This window comes from Ornithorhynchus anatinus, chromosome X2 (genome assembly GCF_004115215.2).
Source record: "Ornithorhynchus anatinus isolate Pmale09 chromosome X2, mOrnAna1.pri.v4, whole genome shotgun sequence".
Classification (NCBI taxonomy): Eukaryota; Metazoa; Chordata; class Mammalia; order Monotremata; family Ornithorhynchidae; genus Ornithorhynchus; species Ornithorhynchus anatinus.
Window position 1 is genome coordinate 26,964,235 of NC_041750.1, and position 23,776 is coordinate 26,988,010.

Sequence of the window (23,776 nt, forward strand, 5' to 3'; positions counted from 1 at the left end):
AGTTGTCTGCGGCGGCTGTTTGGGTGGCGTGCTTTTGCCCATCTTCCTCCCACATCCTACCCTTCTTGTACCGAGGTGAGCAGAGCGCAGATGTAGGGACTGACCTGGCTACAAAATGAGAAGCAGGATGGCCTTAGGGGATAGAGCACAGGCCTGGGACGCAGAAAGGCCTGGATTCTAATCCCGCCTCTGCCACTTGATTGCTGTGTGTCCTTGGGAAAGTCACTTAGTTTCTCTGTGCTTCAGTTGCCTCAACTGTAATGGGGATTAAAGACTGTGAGTCCCATGTGGGACACGGACCGTGTCCAAATTAACTTGGCTCTACCCCAGCGCTCCCCTCTCAGGGTCGCACCTGGAGAGTTTCCAGTCCTCTACCAGTCTCGACTTCAGGAGGGAGAGTCGAGCAGAGGCCTCCCCATTCCATTCCTAGCTTGGCCGGTGGCTAGCGAGTGGAAGGCCATCTGCTACAAGTCAAAACTCACCTGTGCTTGGCAACAGCAGCGTGGGAGAGAGTCGAGGGCAGAGACCTGTTCCCTGCGCGGAAGGAGGCAGTGGTAAACCATTTCCGTATTTTTCCCAAGAAAACCCTACGGATCCACTACCGCGACTGCAGAAGGAAACGGGGCGTTCTGGGAGAGATGCGTCCGTGGGGTCGCTATGGGTCGGACACGACTCGATAGCGTGAGACGAGACCCCAGCGTTTAGTACAGTGTTAGGCACTTAGTAAGCGCTTAACAAATACCATAAAAAAGGAACCAAACTGGCAGGGGGAGTCTTGGGGAGGAATGGCACTGGAGCCGAAGCTCTCCGTTGAATCTTTCGACGCTGGCGTGCGCCGACACGACGGTTGGGATAAAGCCTGCAGCAGCGGTACATCAATGACTGATGCGCTAGGATAGGTCAAGGGTTTCCTGAGACAGAGAGAGAAGGAGGGCGAGATGATGCAATGGCGTGATGTATATGAAAAGACAAAGGGCGAGGTCTGGAAGGAGGTGTAGTTTGGCTTCCGAGAGCCTAGGGGGAAAATGAACGGGCTCCCATTTAAGTACGAGAATCGACGTGGCCTTGTTGAAAGAGGGGGGACCTGGGGGTCAGAGGACGTGGGTTCTAATCCTGCCTCCTCCACTTGTCTGCTGTGTGATCTTGGGCAAATTATTTAGCGTCTCTCCGCCTGTATCACGGGGATTAAAATATCTGTTCTCTCTCCTACTTGGACCGTGAACTCCCTGAGGGCCAGAGCCTGTACTCACCCTGATTAACTCGTATCTACCCCAGTGCTTAGAATAGTCCTTGGCACACGGAAAGTGCTTAGCAAATACGACAGTTATTGACTTCGGAGCAGCACAGTAGTAGTTTGGATGGAAAGGGAGTAGCTTACGATCTGATGGGGAAGACGGGAAGAGGAAAATGTGTTTCCAATGAAATTGCAGGCTCTGCTTGTTTTCCCCAGGAAGAAAAATCCCCCAGGGGAAGCTGTGTCCCCGAGACCCTCCTTTGTAAAGAATTTGAAACTGACTCAAATGTGGATCCCGGTCGCTTCAACCTACGCTAGTTACGCAGGTGACTCTCAACGGCGACATGGTCTAGTGGCTAGAGCAAGGACCTGGGTTCTAATCCCAGCTCCGTCACTTGCCTGCTGTGTGAACTTGGCCAAGTCACTTCACATCTCGGAGCCTCAGTGACCTCCTCTATAAAATGGGGATTAAGACTGTGAGCCCCCTGTGGGACAGGCGCTGTGTCCAACCTGATTAATAATGATGTCGGTATTAAGCGCTTACTATGTGCAGAGCACTGTTCTAAGCGCTGGGAGAGATACAGGGTAATTAGGTCGTCCCACGTGAGGCTCACGGTTAATCCCCATTTTACAGATGAGGTAACTGAGGCCCAGAGAAGTTGAGTGACTCACCCACAGTCACACAGCTGACAAGTGGCAGAGCAGGGATTTGAACCCTTGACCTCTTACTCCCAAGCCCGGGCTCTTTCCACTGAGCCACGCTGCTTCCAGTGCAGTGCCCAGCCCATAACAAGTGCTTAACAAATACCATAAAAAAGAAAAACTGGCCCAAGGTCCCCCAGCTCAGAGTCTTTTCCTCCCTCATCCATGACCACAGATTGATTTCCCGCCTGCTTTGTGAGATGGAATTGATAGCAGAAGATACTCCTGTTTCTTCACCTGACCAACAGATTAGTGTCTGTGCAACTCTGCAGAGTTCCCAGTCCTCTACCAGTGTCTACTCCAGGAGGGAGAGTCAAGCAGAGGCCTTCCCCTTCCATTCTTAGCTTGGCCAGTGGCTAGCAAATGGAAGGCCATCTGCTACAAATCAAAACTCATCCGTGCTGGGCAGCAGGGGCACGGGAGGGAGTCGAGGGCGGAGACTCAGGTTAACTGCTCGGAAGGAGGCAACCGTAAACAGCTTCCATATTTTTACCAGGAAAACTCTACGGATCCACTACCAGAACGATGGCAGATGGATGGGGGGGCGTTCATGGCGTCGCTGTGGGTTAGACGTGACTCGACGGCTTAAGACAGCAACGACAACACTGTGGAGGTGGATGCTGCAGACTTTTACAAGTAATAAATATCAGCCCTGGAGCTGTAAGCTCATTGTGGGCAGGGCTCACAACTCCTTTATACTGTCCTCTCCCAACCTCTTAGTACACTGCTCTACACTCGGGAAGTGATCAATAAATATTGATTTCTGCCCTTTATCCTCAACTGGCTGTTTCTCCCCTTCCCTTTTCGCTTCCTTTCTTCTCCTCCATTTCATCCCTTTCCCCTTTTTCTCTATTTTATAACCCCTTTGCCTCCTTCGCCTCCTCTATTTCTCTCCTTTTTTCACCAACCTCTCCCTCTCTTTTCCTTTCTCTTTCCCTCTCTTCTTTCCCACCTCCTCTCCCAACTCGTCTTGGATTTCTTTCCTTTCAATCAATCGAACATATTGATTAAGCAGTTACTGTGCAGAGCACTAAACTAAAGCACTTGGGGGAGAACAATTAACAGAGTTGGTAGGCCACAGAGAACTTTCAGTCTAGAGTCTTCCCTTAGACTCTTCCCCTTCCCTCTCACTCCCCTCCTCCATTCTCCTCTTGTCCACTCCTTTTGCATTAATTGCTGTTTATTTGGGATCTGACCGCTCCAAACTGATTAAAGTTCATTTCTGTCTCACACATGTTTGCGGAAAGCAGAATATATGGATCCCCTCCTCCGCTCCCCATGCCAGTATTCAAATGTCTGTATTGGAAAGAGGAAAGAGGGGAAAAAGGAAGCAGAGAGAGAAAAGCAGGTGGCCCCGGAGGCAGAAAGGCCCGAGTGGAATAGAAGTCTAGAGCGATGTCTGTTTTCATTGGCTAGCTGTCTTGGATTGGCTACTCCAGAGTCTGCGGTGGCAAGGCGTGACATCATCCCAGGTGGGGCAATCTGGTGGAGGGGGCGGATGTGGGCGGAGAGGGAAGAAAGGGATTTGGGGAGAATGCATCTCCCAGGAGTGGCCTGGAAGTCAGATGCATTCAATACAATATCTGCCCCTTGGACTAGATCATTGGTTTCGGCCTCTGAAGGTGACTCCAGTCTGCACCTTCCCAAATGCTTAGAAAAATGCAATAAGGACCTTTACCAGGATTGTATGTACCCTCCAATCCTTTTCTGTCCGGCCCCTATCCCTTCTTAATCCCCCAGCCTCAAATCCATCTGTCCGATTCAGTCAATCAAGCAATCAATCAAGCAGGGATGTTTATTGGGCACCTTTCGAGTACTACGAGCACGTGTTCTCTGTCCCCGAGGGACTTACTTTCTAAAGGGCAGACATGAAATCAGTGTGAGCGACAGAAAATCAAGCATACATCCTCTCATTCTGCACCGCATTCTCCTTCCCTCCTCAATTAATCAATCAGTGGTATTTAGTGGCCACTTACTATTTGCAGAGCACTGTACTAAGCACTGAGGAGAGTACAATATAACGGAATTAGCAGACCGGTTCTCTGATCAGAGCTGGCTTACAGTTTAGAGAGAGATAGACATCGATAGAAATAAAAAAGCGATTTATAATATATAATACAAACTTGAGCACTTTGTTCAGAGACCGTGATCTCCCTGAAAGACAGGGACCATGTCTAATTCCCATCTGTGTATTCTCTCCCAGCGCTCAGTACAGTGTTCTTAACCTTGAATAAATATTCTTACTACTACTTTTCCACCCCAGCCCCTTACATCTCCCCTTAAACTCCGCTCCTTCCCCTAATTGCAATTTATTTCAACGACAGTGTCCCCGACTAGATAGTAAGCGTATTATACTCTTCCATGTGCTCAGTACTGTGCTCCGGACCGGTGGGGATGCATCAGGGAAGGCTTCCTGGAGGAGGTGGTTTCCAGGAGGACTTTGGTGATGAAAAGAGCTCTGTGACCTGAGGAATTTGAAGAGGAAGGAAGTTACACACGGGGTAATGGTGTGAATGGAGGTTGGAGCGAGTATTTCCTCATTCTTCCTCTGTGCCGAGAGCTCCTCAGCTGTGTGACTTTGGGCAAGTCACTTAACTTCTCGGTGCCTCAGTTACCTCATCTGTAAAATGGAGATTAAGACTGTGAACCCCACGTGGGACAACCTGATTCCCCCGTGTCTACCCCAGCCCTTAGAGCAGCGCTCGGCACATAGTAAGCGCTTAACAGATACCAACATTATTATTATTTTAAGGAATCACTCCGACCTCAAGCCAAAACCCTGAACCCCGCAAGCCAAACTCTGGGTTCTCCAAAGCGGGTTCTTTCTTTTCGAGAGAAGAACGCTGTTTGTTTTTTGCTGAGATCCATCAAAAGAAGAAGCCCATAAACAAATGGAGAGACAGAAAAGTACATCTGGTGATAGTGTTGCTTGCATTCTTTCACTCATAAAAGAGCCCAGGAAACATCATTCTGTGGTCAAATCAGAGAGGATTAGGCTGTCTTTGACCCCTGAGCCTGACCATGTCCCGGGGGTTTGGGCTTCCTGATATTTATCTGGACTCTTCCCCTCATAATGCCACTCTGTGCCTTGATTTTCCCATCTGCCAAATGGGGCCAAGGAATTGAGGAGTGTCCTGTTTTCCCTCACCCATGTGAGACAAGAACTGTGTCCCATTTGATTATATTGCATCTATGCCAGGGTTTGACACAGTGATTGACACAGTAAGCACTTAACAAATTCCGCTCATTATTATTCCTATTAATATTATGTGCCCTGGAATGCTGACATCCTCCACCTCTTTCAGGAAGCCTTCCCTGGTTAATCTGCAGCCTCTTCCTGTCCCACCAAACCAACATCCACCCTTGACATCGATGTATTTCTTACCCACCAGTTAGCGATATGTAGAGTGCGTCGATAAGTGCTTGGGAGAGTATAGTAGGTTGGTAGACACTTTATTCCCATCCTCGGCCCCCATGAGCATATCTGTGTTTATAGTCGATACTTATTCAAGTACTTCATCCTGGCCCAGTTATAATATTACCTGTTCTCCCGCTATTCATACATCATAATGTTATTATTCTTGCGGTGGTTGTTGTCATTACCGTCTGTCGGGCTTCTGCTTCTAAACCTCGTTCAAGGAGCCACAGAACTTTGTCCCAGATCATTAGACCGAACCTACGACCAGCCAGTGGCTTGCTTAAAGGCACGGTCCCTTTCCACCACGTGTCGGACTGTGGCCAGATTATTTTCCCTGGAATGGATCCACTAAGTTCTTCCATAATGCGGCTTTTCGACAGACACCTTGGGTAGGGCACTGTTGAAGGAATTAGGGAACTGTCTTATCAAGCCACGTGTCCATTAATCCATGGACTGTGTTCTTTGACAACTTTGTGCAGTGGACTGTATTGAGCCCTTCGGAGACTACAATACAACTGAGTTGGCAGACACGTTCCCTGCCCACACTGAGCTTACATTCTAGTGGGGGAGACAGATGTTAAATAAAATAAATTACAGATACGTACATAAATGCCGTGGGGCTGAGGGAGGAGGGAAGAGAGCAAAATTAAGCGCAAAGGTGACACAGAAGGGAGTGGGAGAAGAAGAAAGAGGACTTAGTCGGGGAAGGTCTTTCGGAGGAGTTGTGATTTTAACAGGGCTCTGATGGAAGAGCAATCGTCTGTCGGATATGAGGAGGGAGAGGGTTCCAGGCCAGAGGCAGGATGTGGGCTTAAGGCGTCCAGTGTGAGATTCCGTGAGCGTGAGGTTCTCCGGGAACACAGTCCCCGCTCGGCAGCAGGACCGAGCAGCCTGACTTGGGCTAGCGGGGAAATGGAAAGGCGCAGCACTGTGGGTTTATTAAAACCACGGCACTGTTCTTGTTTGTGAACCGCTGGTGATGGTTTCAGGAAACAAATGGAGCTTTCCCATTCACTGGTAGCATCTTTTATCACTAAAAACAAGGCGACTTCTCCATGTGGACTTCATCCAAGCTTCCCCTTCAGCAGGCTTGCCTTGAACTTCACTTGCAAAAACATGTTGTTGCTTGATCCTCATGGAGAGGCCTCCGTGTTCACACACATGCATAATTACGGCCCAAGCCACGCCCTGCTCTTTGCATTGCTCTTTGATCTTTTGTTCTTCGTTGATTGGGTCCATATGGAAATGTGTTGGCAACCAGCACCTAATTCCTTTTTGAAGCACTGACTTCTTTGTCCTTAACCAGTGGCTTTCTTCTGGGGCCTTTGTTTCTCACTTGGGTTCGATTTCAGATCGAAGAAGTAGCCGGTAGAACGTTTGGGAAAGAAACACCCTCTGAAGGGGTCCGAAATTTTTTCCCTTGAGAAGTTGGAGGTGCGGCGATGGAAGATATTTCTGGAGAGAACGTTAGAGAGTGCCTGAGGTGATGAAGGTCACAGATGGTATTTATTAAGCGCGTACTCTGTGCTAAGGCCTGGAGTAGCTACTAGATAATCATACCAGACCCAGCCCAGCTCCACGTGGAGCTCACAATTTAAGAGTGACTGACTTCTGACTCCCAGCCCCGTGCTCTATCCACTAGACCATGCTGCTTCTTGTTGACCTTCTGGTCCGCCTCAGGATGACGCTGGTCCTGGTTCTATTCTGAGCCTAGAATGCTAAGAAAGCACAAGGATTCAGAGAAAGCTGAAATTCACATGTATACAAGCACGTACACACACACACACACACACACCCAGCTAAGCCCATCAAAAGAAATGTTTGGGTAAAAAAGCTCTAGTTTCCGATGGAAACCACAATGGAAGATTCAAATTTCTCATAACTGAGCTGCCTCTCTCAAGTAGCCAGAAACTCTAGACCTGGACATTCCCACTTTTATTATATTGAAAAATACCAAACCTTTGAGAACACAGAAATACGTGCTTACAGAGGGGGGCTTTCTTTTTAAAGAACCATCTTAAAGATCCTTGCTGGGAGAGATTTAAATAGTCAATGTTCCCTGACTTCCCAGAGCTTATCTCCACACTTCAAACAGACGAAAATCCTTCCAAAACTCAACTCTCCTCACGCCCGCATCAAACACGCTGTTTTATGTGGGTTGACCAGTCTCTCTCTGATTTCTCTCCATCTGTTCTTTGAGGAGGCAAGTACTCTAAAGAGAAAAAGGACTTTAAGGATCAAATTTGGTCCTCATATTTAGAGGAGCTTTTCAAGGGTCTCATCTCACTTGGCCAAGCTGGTCAATTTAGTTGCTCTTTTCTTCCAAATGGAGACTCGGTCATTCCTCATTCTGTCTGACATCTTCTGACAGCCAGTGGCCCCTCTCCGTTAGAGAGAAAATGGGTCAAGTTACCAACCACAGATAAAAGTCGACCAAAACGTTCGTGTCAGCGAACCAACAGGGTAAAAGCTTTAGTGCAGAATCAATCGTTCAATCGATGGTATTTATTGAGTGTTTACCGTGGGCGGAGCAGTGCATTAAGCCAGGAAAATAGAAAATTCAAAATGGTAGCTCTTACCAGTCTAATTCATCACAGTAGCTAGGGGGGGCCCCTGGTTCACTCATCTGAAGACATCACCCATGGCCTCTTAGGTGGGTCATATTCCGTCACTGGAATTTATTGAGCATTTGCTCAGTGTGGAGCACTGGGCTAAGCCCTTGGGAGACTATAGTTCAACAGAGTGTTAGACTAGATGAGATTAGACGGTAAGCCCGTCGATGGACAGGGATCGTCTCTATCTGCTGCCGAATTGTACATTCCAAGCTCTTAGTACAGTGCTCTGCACATAGTAAGCGCTCAATAAATACTATTGAATGAATGAAAGAGTGGATTTACTAGACACTCTCTCTAAAGGGCTTCAGAAAGGAAGAGAAATGTCACTTTATAGGGTTATGGACGGTGGCTCTCAGTGTCTTACCCTTTCCATCTCTCTGGACGTTGAAAATCCGGCATAAATTCTAATAAAGAAAGTCACAAATCACTCCTTCAGTATCCAAAGTAGGCGATCCCAATTCACCATCAAATTGGAAGTTAACATTTGAACTCTTAAATTCAGAGCTGCTTGAGAGGTTGGAGATGTCTAAGAGAATATGGAGAAGGGAATTTGGTCAATTCTGATTAAGTTGCTTGCCCAAGGTCACCCAGCAGGCAAATGGTGGGCCCGGGATTAGAAGCCAGCCTTCTGGCTACCAGGCCCGTGCTTCACCCCTTAGGCCACGTTGCTAATCTATTTGTATCCACCTCAGCGCATAGAACAGGGCCTGGCACATAGTAAACGCTCAACAGATGCCGCAGTTGTGATTATTAATATTCTCAAGACTCCTGGATTCCGGGGGCTCGGCTCCTTAACTAGGTCCCTTCCCAGGAGATTCTGGGGGACGTTCATATCTGAGTTCAATCCCGTCCCGGGCTCTGTCCCGAAAGGAAGGGAAACTGCCGGGATAGGGAAAATTTCCTCTGTCGAACCCTCCTCTACATCCAGGGATGTGAATTAACCTCTTGCCCAGGTTACTGAGACATGAGGAAGTTAGAGACGGAGGGGCTCGCCCGCTTCTGAGGAGGGCTACCCCCTTCAAATAGACCCTTCACTCCAACTGGCTCTGCCTCCAGCATCTGCCCCCGACCCCCAGTCTACCATCGAAGCGCGGTGGCTCAGTGGAAAGAGCACGGGCTTCGGAGTCAGAGGTTGCGGGTTCTAATCCCGGCCCTGCCGCTTGTCAGCTGTGTGACTTTGGGCAAGTCACGTGACTTCTCTGTGCCTCAGTTACCTCATCTGGAAAATGGAGATTAAGACTGTGGGCCCCCCGTGGGACAACCTGATTACCTTGTATCCACCCCAGCGCTTAGAACAGTGCTTGGCACATAGTAAGCGCTTAGCAAGTACCATCATCATCCTCATCATCACCTGGTTCCAAGTCTGCTGTCATACCCCCGGGTGGTTAAACAAATACAAAAAAACAGTGCGGCCTAGTGGAGAGGTCACAGAACGGGGAGGCACAAGAGACTGGTTCTAGTCCTGGCTCTTCCAGTTGCCCGCTGTGTGGCCTTGGGCAAGTCACTTCACTTCTTGGGACCTCGGTTTCCTCATGTCGTGAAGTGGGGATTCAATCCCGTCGATGGCAGGGATTGTCTCTATTTGTTGCTGAATTGTACTTTCCAAGCGGTTAGTACAGTAAGCGCTCAGCAAATACGATTGAATGAATGAATGAATGAATGAATGAATGAATGAATGAATGAATCCCATTTCTCCCTCCTCTGTGTGACTGTGAACACCATGTGGAGCCAGGCCTGGGTCTGACCTGATCGTCTCGTAACTACCCCAGTGCTTAGTCAGTGCTTGGCAGAGTATGTGAACACAGGCCAAGGAGCAAGAAGGTCATGGGTTCTAATCCTGGCTCCGCCGTTTGTCTGTGTGTGACCTTGAGCAAGTCCCTTCACTTCTCTGGGCCTCAGTTCCCTCATCTGGAAAATGGGCCCCATGCGGGACAGGGGGACTGTGTCCAACCCAATTTGCTTGTATCCACCCCAGTGCTTAGTACAGTGCCTGGCACATGGTAAGTACTTAGCAAATGTCACAATTATTGTTATTATAATTATTAACAAATACCACAATTATTATATGTAGCCAGTGGGCAAACCTGATGTTTTCTCCCCGCTGCCCAGACAGTAACCAGGGGCCCTGGATGCTGCTTTATCCTTAACTACCGATATAAGGTAAAAACACTCCCTCTAGTCTGGAAAGATCAGCCACATTTAGGTCATTCCAGTTCCTGTTTTTGAGGAGAAACAAGAGGAATTTAATGAAGCACAAAATTGCCTGTATCCAAGGGAGACTCCCCTTATCGACAAGATTTCCCTCCAAGAAACTTTCCGCTCTCTCAGGTGATTAAACTCCTCAAAGGCTCCTACCCTCTGGGGTTCCGGAAAAGCCGACACGTCTCCGTCGTGAGGGGTCGTCCAGTAGAATCTGACTTGCCCAATTCCCCCCGCCCAGTTGTGGCTAATGAGGTACCATAGGCCCGAAATTATTCTGCTCCGCGAGAAATCTCCCGTGCAGATTCCTGCTCCTGCGGGGCTTTCTGAAACGAGCGAATTCCCTTCTCCCTTCCCCCCTGCCCTTGCCCATTTATGTAGCAAAACACTGGGAAAGATGGAGCGGGAAAAGGCGTGAAATGATTTTGCTGAGGCGGCACATCGGCGGGGGACAGGTGTCACTGAATTGCACGCCGTGAATGTGCTGAGGTGGTATGAACATATTTCACCTTCAGAGAGCACGGCTTGAGGGTTTCGCATGTTACCTTAATTGCTATGGGATGCTGACAAGTCTAGAGGCAAACAGCTTATTTCATCCTGTCTTATCTGCTGTTTGGAATATTACACCCCCAAGACGCCTCTCTGTGAAGACTCCTCACGGTTAGAAAAGAGCTTTGGGGAGGGATTCTTTGGCTTTGACATCTGTAGTATGCTTGAGGATCTGGATCCTTTCAGCACTTGCTATTCGCTCCGCCATTGGGCCCTCGACATTTACCTCCGAAATATATTTTAAGGTCCGTCTCCCCCGCTAAACTGCAAGCACCTTGTTGGCAAGGATCGTGCCTATCCATTCGGTTTCACTGTGTGTTCCCAAGTGCTTAGAACAGTGCTCTGCGCACAGGAGGTGCTCAATAAATACCTCTGATTGAGTGAATGATTTTTTTGGGTAATGGTAACGGTATTCGATGACCATGTCCTGAGCGGTACACGCTGTACTAAAGACTTGGAATAGTGGAAGAGAAACAAAAGACCATTCCCTATCCACAAGGCGCTTAGACTAACGGTAAGCACTCAGTAAATACGACCGATAGTTAGGAGTTGCGGTATCTGTTAAATGCTCGCTTTGTGCCGAGCCCGAGGCTAACCTATAAAAATAATAATAATAGTATTTGTTAATCACTTCCTAAGAGCCAAACACTGTATTAAGAGCTGTGGTAGGTACCCGATAATCAGACGGATTGACTGACAGGCTCTAACGTGGGATAGGAACCGATTAACCTGCACCTACCCCAGCGCTTAGAACAGTGCTTGACGCATAGTAAATGCTTAACTACCGTAATAATGCTAATAATCCCCCCTCTAAAAAAATAAATAAATCCTCCTAGACTGTAGACTCCCTGTGGGCATGGAAAATGTTTACCAGTAATAATAATGACGTTTGTTAAGCGCTTACTACGTGCTAGGCACTGTACTAAGTGCTGGGGTGAATACGAGCAAATCAGTCACTGTCCCACCTGGGGCTCACTCTCCCAAGCACTTGGTACAGTGTTCTGCATACAGAAAGCGCTCAGTAAATAAGACTGATCGATCGGTTCATTGACTGATTGCGATTCAACACATTCCCCATCCCATATGGGGCTCCAATTCTAGGGGGAGGGAAATTGCCGGAGTTGACATATCCCTTCCTTCCCCACTTTGCCCCACTTATGATTACCTCTCTCTCCCCTCGTGTCCATGTTTTCACAGGATCTTTAGGCTTTTTCCTCTCCTCCTCTCCACCCAACAGATAACTGTCAGATTCTCTCCCTTCCCCGTCAAAAAATCTCTCCGAGCCTCTGTTTCTCAATGAGCTCCTTGGTTCCCTTTCCTTCTGCTCCCTGAGGGCGAATGTCGGCATCTTCTCGAGAAATGTCTAGCCCTTAAAGATATGCCACTTTTCCAGGGGCGAGAGTCCTCTAGAGTCTGGAAATGAATGGCTGTTAAATGCTTCCCTCCCTGGTCTGTTCGGGGCCGAGACTAATTGGCACAGCAACCCGTCAAGGACTGACGGGGCTTGGTGCGAACAGGAAGAACAGGGAGAAAGTTTCACGTAGAGGCAGATTTAACTCTCTCTGCAGGTGGAAGGTAACAGAGAGGTCTGATCCATTTGTGTGGGGGAGCAGTGTGGCCTAGTGGAAAGAGCACAGGCTTGGGAGTCAGAAGACCTGGATTCTAATTCCGGCTCTGCCACTTAATAATAACAATAATGTTGGTATTTGTTAAGCGCTTACTATGTACAGAGCACTGTTCTAAGCGCTGGGGTAGATACAGGGTGATCAGGTTGTCCCACGTGAGGCTCACCGTTAATCCTCATTTTATAGATGAGGGAACTGAGGCACAGAGAAGTGAAGTGACTTGCCCACCGTCACACAGCAGACACGTGGCAGAGCCGGGATTGGAACCCATGACCTCTGCTCCCAAGCCCGAGCTCTTTCCACCGAGCCACGCACTTATCTGCTGTATGATCTCGGGCAAGCCATTTCTCGGTGCCTTAGTTTCCTCACCTGCAAAATGGGGATCAAGACTGTGAGCCCCACGTGGGGCAAGGACTGTGCCCCGACTGATTATCTTGTATCTACCCCAGGGCTTAGTACGGTGCCTGGTACATAGTAAGCACTTAATAAATATCACAATCATTATTAGTAAGAGTAGAAAATTAATATTATTTAGCAGTAGTAGAAAACCTCATGTGTCTTGTTCATACAGAAATAACGTTCTCTGCTCTTTTCCCTGCTTCTGGTGATTCATTTTAGTCAGTCAGTCGGTGCTATTTATTGAGCAATTACTGTGAACTAAGCACCTGGGAGAGTACAGTATGAGAGACACATTCCCTGCCCACAGTGAGCTTACGTTCTAGAGGGGGAGACAGACAATAATATAAATAAATAAATTTACAGATATGGACATAAATGTTCTTCCTGGAATATTTGGTCCGAGTCCCAGCTTGCTCGACTGCCATATGCCGCTTGGGTTTGCCTGCTGCTCCGGCCTCAAGCTTCTCCACATTGGAACTTTCTTCCCAGGTCTTTAAAATATCGCTTCCGCCCTCTGTTTCATTCCCTACATCGACTCAACGGCCAGCCACTTCTTGGGTAACCCTCGTTCTCCTCACGCATCCCGCTCAGCAAGGATGCGAAGCAGCGTGGCCTAGAGGCTAGAGCAAGGGCGTGGGAGGCAGAGGACCTGGGTTCTAATCCCGGCTCCACCAGTTGCCTACTGTGTGATCTCCGTAACGCTTTGTGAGTCTCCACCTCGCTCTGCTGATTCTGAAAAGCCGTTCATAATTATTCCGGAGTCTTCTTGAGTTGTGACCTTCCAGAGGCCAGTCATTAGCATTCTGGAGTTCCTCCCCGGTGCCTGATTCAAGGATCTTTGCTGGTACTCATAGCCTGATGAGTTGTGAGAGTTTCCTCAGGAAGTGGAACATCAGCTCATTTTGCCCTCACTTTGACCTCCAGCATGACCACGTAGAGAGTTAAATGAAGCAATTGGAAGGGTGAAGTAGCAAAGAGTCAAGTATTTCTGGATCTAAAATGTTATTCGGTGGCAATTTAGCTTCACTGCTCTGACCATCGTCTTTTTCCCAGCCTTCGGATCGATGTTCCTCAATCATTTCCTTTTTCGGACCTCCGCCTTCATCCATCGCTCCTCTCCCTGGGAAGAATGTCTTTCTTCCCTGATTCTTTCTCAAACCCAGTTCTTTGGTAAAAAAAAAATCTCCCCTTTCCCTCCAGGGTCCTGCGTTGAACTGTATCAGCAGAACATAGGCAGAAACATCGAGCGGAAGATCGATGTGTGATTTGCATTCATCCATCCTGAATTTGCCCTAAATAGGTCAATCTTCCGTTTCACCGGCTGAGTTTAATCACCGAAGCTTTCAGAACTTTACGGAGGGTAAATACACGACAGATGTCATGGGGAAAGGGGAAAAGGGTATATGTCCCCACCCTCAGCCCCACAGCACTTGTGTACGTATCTATCGATTACACGTTATAATTTATCATTTTTCATGGGGTTCGCAAAATACTGCGTCTCAAGCACCATTCTAAGCGCTGGGGTAGAATCAAATTATTCCAGTCAGACACAGTCCCTGTCCCACATAGGGTTCGCAGTCTAAGCCGGAGGGAGAACAGGTTTCGAATCCCTGTTTTACAGTGGAGGAAACTGAAGCACACAGAAGTTAAGTGACTGGCCCAAGGTCTCACTGCAGGCAACTGGCAGACCCAGGATTAAGCCAGGCTGCTTCCCCGTATTATTTGTATTAATGTCCATCTCCCCGTCTAGACCATAAACTAGTTGTAGGCAGGGAATGTGTCTACTAACTCTGTTGAATTGTACTCGCCCCAGGTCTTAGTACTGTGCTCTGCACACAGTAAGCACTTAATAAATGCCAATGACTGATTGATTTGAAGTAGGAGAAGGGTGAATTCTAATGCTGATAATTACTTCCGATTGATTGATTGATTGATGGATGGACTCATCTTTAAAATGGAGAAAGGATATCTGCCATCCCGGCATGCGATTTTGAACCCCGTGTAGGACAGGGACGGTTTCCGATCACATTCTCATTTCTCTATCCTAGCCCTCAGCACATAGGAAGTGCTTATTAAAAACTACCATCGTTATCGTTGTTCTCCGTGCCGAAGAACAAGCGAGCATTTCATTGGAATTATTACAATTACAATTATTACAATTCTGAGTGAGAAGCCTGTTTTCCCTGTGGATTTTATACCCAACTGTTAATTAGAGCTGGGGCCCATCAAGCCAAGAATGCCTGGTGCTTAGGAATCCAAGAAGATTACTAATATCGGAGAGGGTCCAAGCAACAACAAGTTGAGCAAATCGCTTCACTTTTCTGTGCCTCAGTTACCTCCGCTGTAAAATGGGGATTAGGACCGTGAGCTCCATGTAGGATGTGAACTGTGACCAACCTAATTAGTTTGTATCTACCCCCGTGCTTAGTACAGTGCCCGGCACAAAGCAAGCACTTAACAAAAACCGTTAAAACAAGCGCACAGACAAAACACACGCCAGTTCCTTAAAGGAAGACGAGAATTCAACCCAAGAAATACCTTCGAGGTAAGGCCGTGGATATCATTTTTATCTAAATTCCATCTTTGGAATTTTTGTAATATCTGCAATCTCAGGCCGGAAGAAAGAACCCCTACTTTCCCACTCTCAGAAATATGAGGAGAAATGAGGGATGTGAAGAAAAATGGGAGTGGGAACGCTTTTCTTAATGGTTTCTGTGAAGCGCTCACTATGTACCCAGCACTAAGCTAAGCACTGGGGTAGGTGCAAGATGATTGGCTACGACAGTCCCTTTTGTTTTTATGGTATTTGTTAAGCGCTTACTGCGTGCCAGGCACTGTACTAAGGGCTGGGGTAGATACAAACTAATTAGGTTGGACATGATCCATGTCCCACATGGAGCTCACAGTCTTAATCCCCATTTTACAGATAAGGGGACTGAGGTACAGAGAAGTTAAATGACTTGCCTAAGGTCATACAGCAGATCAATGGTAGAGCTGGGATTACAACCCAGGTCCTTCTGGTCATAATAATAATAATGGTGTTTATTAAGTGCTTACTATGGGCCAGGACCTATACTAAGCATCGGGGTAGATAGAAAATAATCAGGTTGGACACAATCGCTGTCCCACATGGGCTTCACAGTCTGAACCCCCAAATTAAAGATGAGGCAACTGAGGCCCAGAGAATTTAAGTGGCTTTCCCAGGGTCACCCAGCAGGCAGGGGGGTGCAGAGTTGGGATAAGATCCCAGGTCTCCTGACTCCCAGGCCCGTGCTCTCTCCACTAGGCTGCATTGCTCGCCTTCACCAGGGACCTTAACCAAACTGACCTCTCTATCTCTCTCCCAGGAAAGTTGCCACCAGATATGGAGATGGGGCTTAGCAATCAAAGCACATCACCCAAAGCCGTCCACGCCTGGATGGGATCCAGTGTATCTAGCGAGCTGCGAGTGAACTGCAAGCCAGAGCTGCGTAAATTCCAAAGTGCTGAGGATGCATATAAGATACGGCCTAAGAGCTAGAAAGGCCTGATGGCTTTAAATGACTCACCGTCTGTCAGTTTTTTGCTTTATTCCCTGCTTTAGGGGGCAGAAAGCCATCGTCTTCCGGATCCTCTGGTGGCCTGGTCAAGGAAAAACAAGAAATAACTGAAAATCGAGATGGAATAATGAAGGAAAACACTCTTTCCAGTGAGAGGGGGCCATCCTGTTTGCTGACTGCACGGTTCTGGGCCTGCGAAAGTCAACGTGGGAAGAAAGTAAGGAAAAATCGGGAAGGGGGTGGGAAGCCCCGTCTTCTCGGAAATCTCCCTCGCGTTCCCGTTTCTGGAAGAGACTCCGGTACATTTGGTGCCGAGAGGAGATTGGGAAAATGAAACACGTCTTATAGCTCCAATTCCTGCCCTGAGCTTCAATATGAAACACCTCTCGGAACCTCTGGGGCAGGCCTCAGCGAATGTCCGAGGAGCAGACGATGGGGACAACCTTCAGAGAATCCCGGGAAAGGTTCTGGGCCGGATTGGAAAGAAATAAAATTAGTTCCAGGGCAGAGTGCCTGAGAAATTTACCGTGGATTCCAGATTGTGGAATAAGGGGTCTTTTTTAGCCGTACGGTCCGGGAAATACAGGTACCTCTTGACGATAAGCTTCTTGTGGGCGGGGATCCTGTCTACCCAGATCTGTTGTACATTCGTGAGCGCTTAGTACCGTGCTCAGCACAGAGTAAAGCGCTCAATATATACCGTGGACTGATTAAAGTTATTCCATAAACCCCTGGAGGAATGGGGTCGTAGCTGGTAAAGAACATGGAGAAAGGATGACTGCCTCTGCAGGAAGGAGGTCTATATTTTGATTGGGTTAGTAAAGGATCTCATTTTTTTTCTTAATTTAGCATCAGAAGTCTATTTTTTTATTGGTTTAGTATGGAAAGCACAATTTTTAAGCCCATTCCCATAGGCCCTCCTGGACTCCAGTATGAGAGTGGGAGATTGTAAGCTTCTGACGTACACTTAGGACAGTGCTCTGCGCACACTAAGCCTCAGTAAATGCCTTTGACTGAGAAACAGACCATCTCTACTGCTATTTTTACAATTACTAATCAAATAATCAATGATATTTATTGAGCATTGACTGTGTGCGGAGCACTGGGCTAAAATACTACTACTGCTAATCTTTTTTTTTGGATATTTAATGTCTATCACCCCCTCTACACTGTAAAATCTTTGAGGGCCTGGAACATGCCTACCTACTCTGTTAGATTGTACTCTCCCAAGTGCTTCGGAAAGTGCTCTGCGCACAGTAAGCACTCAGTGAATTCGACTGGTTGATTGATTACTACTTCGACATTTCGATTTCTCAATCGATCCACCAACCGACGGTATTTATTACACACGCAAAGCCCTGTACTAAGCCCCGGGGAGAGAGCACCAGAACTAAGGGACCCAGTTCCTTCCCACAGTGGGGTTCCAGTGCAGCGTTCAGTAATAATAATATTAATTATGATCTTGTTAGGTGCTTACTATGTGCCAGGCACTGGACAATGGACAGTCAATCAAGGCCACTGTTCATGGCAATTGAGCCGTTTGGCCAGGGATTTTTGATCATCACTTATAGTCCAGAGCAGGCACTGGAATTTATCATTTTCCACTCTCTCTCCTTCCCAAACTGTCTTTTTCACTATCTTGACCGGATCCAAGAGGAAATGGTCACTGTCCTTTCAGCCCACAGAGAATTTAAATGACTTGCCCAAAGTCACACGGCAGACAAATGGCAGAGCCAGAATTAGAACCCAAGTCTTCTGACTCCCAAGCCCGTGCTCTTGCCACTAGGCCGTGCTTCTTCTCATGCCCGCCCAAATACACTCCAACAAGAATGGATGTGAAGAGCATTAAGCCAAGTGGACCCCCTCACTCGCTTCCATTTTGATGGGATAAGGCTGGTGGCCCCTAGGGTCAAACCCATTTACAATCAATAAGAGAAAGAACCAGCTAATCATTAAAAAATAAAACAATCCATTATTGATGAGGCTGGATGATGGCATTATTCCATGTTAACATTTATAAGTCCCAACAGTTAATAATGAATCAATAAAGCGGTGAGCATAAAATATGAAAAAGATGAATAATTTATGAATTTACTGCAGGGTCCGCCATTAAAGTTGGGAGTAATTCACTGAGGTGGAACGTGGCAGGAATAGGCTTTGTTAAAACAGGTTTCTGCTTCATTTCAGTGAGAGGAATAAGGATTCTTACATTCTGATGTACTTGGATCTGCTTGGAATGGTGCAGGGGAAAGGGGCTAGTGGCCTAACGGATGGAGCATGGGTTCAGGAGGCAGAAGGACCTGGGTTCTAATCCCGGCTCCACCACCTGTCTGCCGGGAGACCTTGGGCAGGTCACTTAACTTCCCTGTGCCTCAGTTCCCTCATCTGTGAGATGGGGATTGAGAATGTGCACCCTATGTGTGATTGGGACTGTGTCCAACTTGCTTTGCTTGTATCCACCCCGGTGCTTAGTACGGTGTCTGGCACATAGTTGACACTTAACAGATACCACAATTATTATCATTTTCATTTGTGGCTTCTCTTTTTAAAGCAGCTCAGTTACAGGAAGGGGGGACGGAGAGACTCATTCAATCATATTTACTGAGCACTTACTATGTGCAAAGCACTGTGAGCCTCTGCTTATTCTCTTCCCCCCACCCGCACACCCCCATGTGCCTTCAAGTCATTAATGACCTCAGATAACTCCCCACCCCCTACCCTCGGGTGGGCCATGTTTGCATTTATAGTTACAGCCACAGGAAAGCACAGCAAACGGGGATCAAGTGAATTCCCAGAATGGTGAGGAAGTTGGGAATTTGTCCTTGTCTTCCCGACTTTTCACTCGAGCTTGAAGACGGCAGGGAGAGTAAGTCATGAGGGAAGAGGAGTCGAGTCCCAATCAATCAGTCGATCAAGGGTTCCTAGTTGAGAGTTTACCCTGTGCAGAGCACTGTACTAAACGTCTGGGAGAGGACAGTATCATAGACTTGATAGACACCATTCCCCGCCTTCAGGGAGCTTACGGTCTGCTGGGGAAGACAGACACGAAAAGAAATTTTAGCTAAGGGGAGCAGAATAATAATAATTATGGCACCAGGCAATGTTCTAAACCCTGGGGTTGATACAAGCAGATGGGGTTGGACACAGTCCCTGTCCCACACTGGGCTCACAGTCCCAATCCCCCTTTTACAGGCGATTTAAGTGAGGCACGGAGAAGTGAAGTGACTTGCCCTGGGTCGCACAGCAAAGAAGTGGCAGAGCCGGGATTAGAACCCATGACCTTCCGACTCCCAGGCCCGAGCTCTCTCCACTATGCCATGCTGCTTCTCAACTCCGCCATGCCGCTAAATAAATAATAAATAATGAGGCATCGCATCACAGAAACCAGTCCTAGCCCCCACGAGGGAGTTTCCCGGCTTCCCTGGTGCCCACATTAGGAAGGATAAAAATAGGACTCCGGCCGCATTGGCCACCAACTTTGTTGTGGATCTAAAGCCGATGGTGGATGCTGCAGGTGTCCTAATTTTGTGTCCTACTAATCTTCCCCGTCTTCCTTCCTCAGTAGTCGGTCCCCGACAGCCCTGAATCTGTCAGACACCTGCAGGGTGTCTGACCGTTACTTCCCCGACCACTGCTTTGATTCTATCCTCTGCTCCAGGTCCCGGTCGCCTACGTAATTTCTGCACAGGCACTCATTTCGTCTCAACCAGCATGATTTGAGCTATAATTCTGAGGCTGCGGGCCTAATGTCATGCAAGAGATCGGGGGCATTTTGAAGGTAGTAGAAAAACACGCCGAGTCCTCGTAGCATGACATGAGATCTGCCACCCTACTTGAACCACCTCGACTGAACGAAGGAAAATAAAATGAATTTACGGGATAATAAAATAAAGGTAAAGATTTTGTTGGCCAACCTCCGATGCCGTAGTTAGAGTTCTGGTTAACCTTTTGCACTGCCCAGTTCGATCGGGCCTAGTGGAAAGAGTCCGTGCCTGGGAGTCAGAGGACCTGGATTCTAATTCATTCATTCAGTAGTATTTATTGAGCGCTTACTATGTGCAGAGCACTGTACTAAGCGCTTGGAATGTACAATCCGGCCACAGATAGAGACAATCCCTGCCCAGTGACGGGCTCACAGTGTAACTGGGGGAGACAGACGGCAGAAATAAGGTAATAATGTAATCCCAGCTCTGCCACTGGCCTGCAGTGTGACTTTGGGTGAGGCACTGAGCTCCTCTGCGCTTCGGTTTGCCCTTGAAAACCTACGTGTAATCAGTGAAACTTGTGACTATCTTTACGTCTTTCTGCCCCACGAAAATAATAATAATAATTGTGGCGTTTGTTGAGCGCTTTCTAAGCTCTGCGGTGGATACCGGAAGATACGAGATACAAGTTTGGAAATAGTCCCCGTCCCGCCTAGGGCTCACAGTCTTAATCCCCATTTTAAAGATGAGGGAACCGAGGCACGGAGAAGTTGCCCAAGCTCACACGGCGGATGAGTGGAGGAGCCCGGATCAGAACTCAGGTCCTTCTGACTCCCGGGCCCGTGCTCTATCCACTTGGCCACACTGTTTCCTACTCTGCTTGCCCATAAGGAGCTTATCTCATGCTTTGGTTGTGCCGTCCCAAGTATTTAGTACAGTGCTTTGCACCCAGTGGGTGCTCAATAAATATCACTACTCCAATCCTACTACTACCAGTAATCCCAACCCCATGGTGGGACTCTCCCCTTACCCAAGCCCCATAAACCCTGACATACAGAGGGAAATACCTCCGGCATTATCTAATCCGCTGTCCTGATGGTTTAGGAAGGCTCTCCATGATGTATGGGTTAGTTCTCCATCCAATCTAATTTTACAGCCTTGTGGATGACACTTTTTTCTCAGGAGTCTTCCACGATCTGCCTCCACCCCTTGCCAGCAGATGATTCAAATTATCCAGACTAAATTTTCCTCTCCCCAACTTCATCCCCTCCACAGCCCATCGTGCTGCTAAAGAAGGCTCCTTTTCTCTTCGGCTTTGGCTCCTTCAGACCTCGGCAGACAGTAATTAATGACCGTTCAGGCCGCTGACAATACGCAGAGCTATAGAAGCGCTAACCACCAAGAACACCATTCATCCCGCTTCTTTTGGAAACGGAGCCCGGCCGTTACACTGAGGTACATTTTCAATGCGACTCATAAATCTTCAGTCTCCGGACTCCCACCGAAATGACAATTTAGCCCATAATGCTCTCTGAACCATTTTTCACGTGCTGTTTCGGCCCACTCTCAATTATCTGTGGGGTGGGGTGTGTCGGGGGGTGACCCAGAGTGTGCAGATAATAGAAATCTAAAAGGAATAGCTCCCAGATGGCTCGGTCCTTTCAACCACCTCCCCGACTAGGATTCACTTTTCCAGAGTGACCGAAAGGCAGCAGAATCGGAGACACGCTGGCCTTAGTTTCGCCTTCTTTGCCGTCCAGGCCCCCGGTTGCGTAGTAAGTGGCCGAAAGGCATTCAATCAATCGCTGGGATTTCTCGAGTACTTTCGGGGTGCAGAGTACTGGACTAAGCGCTTAGGGGAGTACAGCAGAGTGAAAAGGAAGAGAAGCAGAAGCCCAGCTAACCCACAGATCGGATAATTCATTCCCAGGATGGTTGCATGAGGCTCTTCCTGGTTCTGACCTCAGCGTTTAGCTTGCGGTTACTAAGAACTTGGCAACTCTTAAGGGCAGACCAACTGTCCTTTATTTTCCGGTGTCTCTTTTTTCTCTTCTCTTCTTTGTGCTAAAGACGAATATCCTGAAATAAATGTGCTATGAGGGACTTCTTTTTCCTCAGGTCATTCTTCCTTTTTCATTTTTTTAACGGTATTAGTTAAGCGCTTACTAGGTGCCAGGTTAAGCTATGGAGCAGGTAGAAGAAGCAGAGTGGATCGGTGGAAAGAGCCCGGGCCTGGGAGTCGGAGGTCATGGGTTCGAATCCCGGCTCTGCCACTTGGCAGCTCTGTGACTGTGGGCAAGTCACTTAACTTCTCTGGGCCTCAGTTCCCTCATCTGGAAAATGGGGATGAAGACTGTGAGCCCCACGTGGGACACCCTGATGACCCAGTATCTACCCCAGTGCTTAGAACAGTGCGCTGCACATAGTAAGCGCTTAACAAATACCAACATTATTATTATAATCGGGTTGAGCACAGCCCGTGACCCACATCGAGTTCACAGTCTTAAGCTCCATTTTACAGATGAGGTAACTTGGGAACAGAGGAGTTCAGTGACTTGCCCGAGGTCACACAGCGGGCCAGTGGTGGAGCTGGGATTAGGAACCAGGGCTTCTGACTCCTAGGCCAGTGCTCTTTTTACTAGCCCATGTGGCTTCTCTGTTCTAAGCTCTTGGAAAAACCCAACAGGATAGGTAGACGCCGTCTAGCGCTCCTTTCTTAAATCACGAAAGCCAAGGAGAGACCAGTAGCGGCTCTATTGGCCTTAGCGTGACGAGAGTGGACGTGAAGATGCCAGTCTATCCGGGGGGAAGACTCCCACGTTGGAGGCCAGCCCCTGAGTGGAGGGCCTAGCTGATCGTCGTAGTAATCCGACCCGTAGATTTCCCGAGCCACGAGTGGGAATCCGCCTGCAATGCCGTATTCTCCCAAGAAATGTCAGGCTGGCTGGATCAGGTCCGCAGGGAATGGAAAGGAGGATCGTCCGTGATGATTCTGATTTTACTCAGGCTGGGCCTGTGAACCTGGCAGTAAATTTCCCTCCTCCTCTCCTGTCCTCTCTAATTGCCTGGAGTAAGGCAGATTCTCGCCATATGGAAGAATCTGCATTCCTATGATGAAAGCCTGACATTGATTTCTGTCGGTGAAGGGTAATAAAAATGATGACATTTGGAAATCTCTTGTAATTAGAAACTGGAAATGAAGGAGCTCAGCTAAATCCAGAATGTCTGTGAGTCTCAGGGAACATGCGGCATCGTGAGCGTTACCGGTCTTCCTGCCCTTGGCGGGGTAAAAAAATCGGGAATCGGAAAAAAAATCACCGACCTAGAGGGAGTGTTTTAAACCCCAAATCAAAAGAGCTGCCAAATGTGAAGGCGAGTTCTGTTTTGTGGACCCAGGGGAATTTCCTCTTACACGTGTGCTCACTGAGGTATTTGTAAAGTGCTACTATGTCCCAAACACTGTAATAATAATAATGATAATGATGATGGTCTTTATTAAACACTTTCTATGTGCCAAGCACTGTTCTAAGCACTGGGGTAGATACGAGGTCATCAGGTTATCCCACGTGGGGCTCACAGTCTTAATCCCCAATTTACAGAGCAGGGAACTGAGGCACAGAGAAGTGAAGTGACTTGCCCAACCTCACACAACTGACAAGTGGCGGAGCTGGGATTGGAACCCATGACCTCTCACTCCCAAACCCGTGCTCTCTCCGCTAAACCACGCTGCTTCGCTGTACTAAGCACTGAGGTAGACACGAGATAGGCCTCAGGGGAGGCTTACGGTCTAAG

At 48.0% G+C, this 23,776-nt stretch overlaps 1 long non-coding RNA gene and 1 other non-coding gene across 2 annotated transcripts; both read left to right on the plus strand.

Moving 5' to 3' along the window:
* The first annotated feature begins 334 nt into the window (after positions 1-334).
* On the plus strand, positions 335-472 carry LOC114807521. The gene has a single exon (XR_003755581.1). It is a non-coding gene; the product is annotated as a small nucleolar RNA SNORA7 (small nucleolar RNA).
* Positions 473-15,981: 15,509 nt separating this feature from the next.
* Positions 15,982-22,087, plus strand: LOC114807339. Its single transcript, XR_003755384.2, has 3 exons — positions 15,982-16,497; positions 19,939-20,173; positions 21,260-22,087. It is a non-coding gene; the product is annotated as an uncharacterized LOC114807339 (long non-coding RNA).
* Positions 22,088-23,776: the final 1,689 nt, after the last annotated feature.